Below are 3,715 nucleotides of genomic sequence, written 5' to 3'. Positions count from 1 at the left end.
CCCACTAATAGCTGTGTACTTGGGCAACTTCTTTTACTTGTCATGACTTTCTGGACTCAGTTTTCTCCCCTGACAAATATAAATAAAAATGACTACCTAATAGTTGTGATAGTGAACTGAGACAATCTTAGTAAAATACTTAGGAAAATACTTACTAAAATACTTAGGAAATTGCTTTGGCTCACGATAATGCTAAAAATGATGTGAAGGTGATGCCACCTTCAGAAGGTCCATGAGAAACCATCATCATCATCCTCCCCCAAATACAACATATTAGGTTGGTGCAAATGTAACTGTGGTTTTTGAATTGCTGAAATTTCCTATTTGATATTGGAATATATTTTAAAATAAATGTGGTTATGTTATACATCATTTTAATGCACATTTCTTTATTTTTTTGCCAGTGATTACTTGCAATGTATTTTATATTTATTTTAGACTATGGAAATGATGTTAGACAAAAAACAAATTTGAATGATTTTATTTAAGTTCAAGATGGGTCATAAAGCAGCAGAGACAACTTGCAGCATCAACAAGACATTTGCCCCAGAAACTGCTAATGAGCAAACAGTGCAGTGGTGGTTCAAGAAGTTTTGCAAAGGAGACAAGAGCCTTGAAGATGAGGAGCGTAGTAACCAGCCATTGGAAGTTGACAATGACCAATTGAGAGCAATCACCAAAGCTGATCCTCTTACAGCTGCACGAGAAGTTTCCAAAGAACTCAATGTCGACCATTCTGTGGTCATTCGGCATTGGAAGCAAATTGGAAAGGTAAAAAAGCTGGATAAGTGGGTGCCTCTTGAGCTGAGTGAAAATTTGAAAAAATTGTTTTGAAGTGTTCTCTTGTTCTACACAACAGTGCACCATTTCTTGATCGAATTGTGACGTTCAATGAAAAGTGGATTTTATACAGTAACCGGCAATGACCAGCTCAGTGGTTGGACCCAGAAGCAGCTCCAAAACACTTTTCAAAGCCAAGCTTGTACCAAAAAAAGGTCGTGGTCACTGTTTGGTGGTCTGCTGCCTGTCTGATCCACTACAGCTTTCTGAATCTTGGCAAAACCATTACATCTGAGAAGTATGCTCAGCAAATTGATGAGCTGCCCTGAAAACTGCAATGCCTGCAGCCAGCATTGGTCAACAGAAAGGGCCCAGTTCTTCTCCACCACAATGCCCGACCGCATGTCACACAACCAACACTTTAAAGTTGAACAAACTGGACTACGAAGTTTTGCCTCATCCACCATATTCTTCTGACTTCTCGCCAATGGACAACCAATTCTTCAAGCATCCCAACAACTTTTTGCAGGGAAAATGCTTCCACAACCAGCAGGATGCAGAAAATGCTTTCCAAGAATTCATTGAATCCAGAAGCACAGATTTTTATGCTACAGGAATAAACAAACTTATTTCTCATTGGCAAAAATGTGTTGTTTGTAATGGTTCCCATTTTGATTAATAAAGATGTGTTTGAGCCTAGTTTAAATGATTTAAAAGTCACAGTCCAAAACCACAATTACTTTTACACAAACCTAATACATTTTTTACTTTCCTTTCTCTTCTTCCCTCTTTCCTTTCAAATGTCAGTTAAGTCCAAGTCCCTTGAAACATTTAAAACATGTATTTTTTCTTTCTTTTATCCTTGGCCTAGACCCTAATGATTCACTCACACCTTTCTGGAAATAATCCACACTCTCACCTTCATTTGCTCCCTCTCTTCAGCAGAAGTGGTCTTAAACTATGTCCAAGGAGCCCTCATGTTAAAAGGGACATTCAGGCACCACCTCTTACATTCTATTCAAACAGAACAATTCTGATTGAGTTTACTTTTTGCAGTGGACTTCATGTAAAATCTAATTTTGGGGGGAAAATTTTTAAAGAGATAAAAAAATCAGGTTTCTATTTATAGCCATAACTTACTATTTTATCCTAAACAACTATGCAAATGTATGAAATATATGACATTACCAATAAACAGGACAGTATTCTTGGGACAAAATATCCTTGAGAGAAGCCCAATATTCATGCTGGCTTTCTGTCTGGGGCATGTTTATTACCGCACAGCATGAGGATGGAGCTCAAGTGGAAAGAGACACTTGTGCTGACCCAGTGAGGCAGAGATTGAAGATTCCAAGCTGCTGAAGCAGGTGGAGTTGTGGGGCCCAGTTCCCATGCACAAGGCCACAGTCAGTTCAGAACCTTGCTGTTTCTAGTGGTTACAGAACAGCCTCTGACTGTGCTCTGTGGACTTTCCCATTCTATAAATGGCCATCACAGTAATATGTCCCAAACTAAAAGTGGTTATAGGAGAAGAGACCCAAGACTTGACCTTATTACCTAGGTGATGGATTGACAGGTGCAGCAAACCACATGACACACATTTAACTATGTAACAAACATGCACATCCTGCACATGTACCCTAGAACTTAAAAAAAAAATAGAAGAAAAAAAACAAAATAACCAAACAATACACATTTTTTTTGGCATAAGGCAGCCCAGGAAGTTGATTAGAATGTTCATTATACAAAAAAGTTAACAATCATGTAGTAGAAAGAAAACCCACAGATCAATAAGAAAATGAGAAAGAGCTCAATAGGAAAATGAGCACAGGGAATGCAGAACTATACACTTAACACTAGATACAATTTCCCAATAAGTTAGAAAAAATGCATAACCTTGCTAATCCATTAATAACCAAACATGAGCAAAACCAAACATATTGATATAACCCAATTCTGGCATGGGTGAAATAAGCAAAATAGGCATTGTTGGTGAGAATATAAACCTTTTGAAGCAGCAGCATGCCAATATCTGTTAACATTAATAATCACTGACCCAGTAATTCTACCCAGATCATAAATTCATTCTTTTGTTTAGTCAAAAATTAATTTTGACTGCTATGTGCCAAGAGCATATTAGATACTGGGGGCACAGACGTTAATAAAATAAAATCCCTGCCTCTGTTTAGCCTTCTACACTAGTCAGGGAGGCATTCAATAGACAAGAATATATATAATGTTAGTAAGAAGTGCTCTGTTTAAAACACAGCAGGTGAAGGGGTAGATGGAGATGGAGACATATTACTCTAGATAACGAGGCCAGGAAAGACTTGTTTGAGGTCACGGTGAGCGTGAGTCACATAATTTTCTGGGAGAACTTTCCAAGAATAGGGAAAAGCAACTGAAAAGGTTGAGATGGGAATGCAATTGATGTGTTTGTGAAATAGCATTGGGCCTTGCATAAGCATGAAAATGTATGTTATGGGAATTTTCATTTGGTTGTAATTTAAAATTGTAAATGCACATCAATAAAAAGTGGAAGGAGACTGGGCATGGTGGCTCACACCTGTAATCCCAGTACTTTGGGAGGCCGAGGTGGGTGGATCACCTGAGGTCAGGAGTTTGAGACCAGCCTGACCAACATCGATAAAACCCATCTCTACTAAAAATACAAAATTAGCCAGGCTTGGTGGCGCATGCTTGTATTCCCAGCTACTCAGGAGACTGAGGCAGGAGAATCGCTTGAACCCAGGAGGTAGAGGTTGCGGTGAGCCAAGATCGTGCCATTGCACTCCAGTCTGGGCAACAGGAGTGAAACTCCATCTCAAAAAAAAGTGGAAGGAAATGGGTTAAATAAATTACTGTGTATGCATCAGTGAAAGACCATGTGGCTTCTAAAAATAATGAGGTAGAACAATGAGCATTAACATGCAAA

At 38.7% G+C, this 3,715-nt stretch overlaps 1 pseudogene; it reads left to right on the top strand.

Moving 5' to 3' along the window:
• Positions 1-441: 441 nt before the first annotated feature.
• On the top strand, positions 442-1,459 carry LOC134810797 (histone-lysine N-methyltransferase SETMAR-like; annotated as a pseudogene).
• Positions 1,460-3,715: the final 2,256 nt, after the last annotated feature.

The sequence above is a fragment of the Pan troglodytes genome, chromosome 7 (genome assembly GCF_028858775.2).
Source record: "Pan troglodytes isolate AG18354 chromosome 7, NHGRI_mPanTro3-v2.0_pri, whole genome shotgun sequence".
Lineage (NCBI taxonomy): Eukaryota > Metazoa > Chordata > Mammalia > Primates > Hominidae > Pan > Pan troglodytes.
Note: the sequence above shows the minus strand (reverse complement) of the source record. Positions and strands in the feature narration are given on the sequence as shown.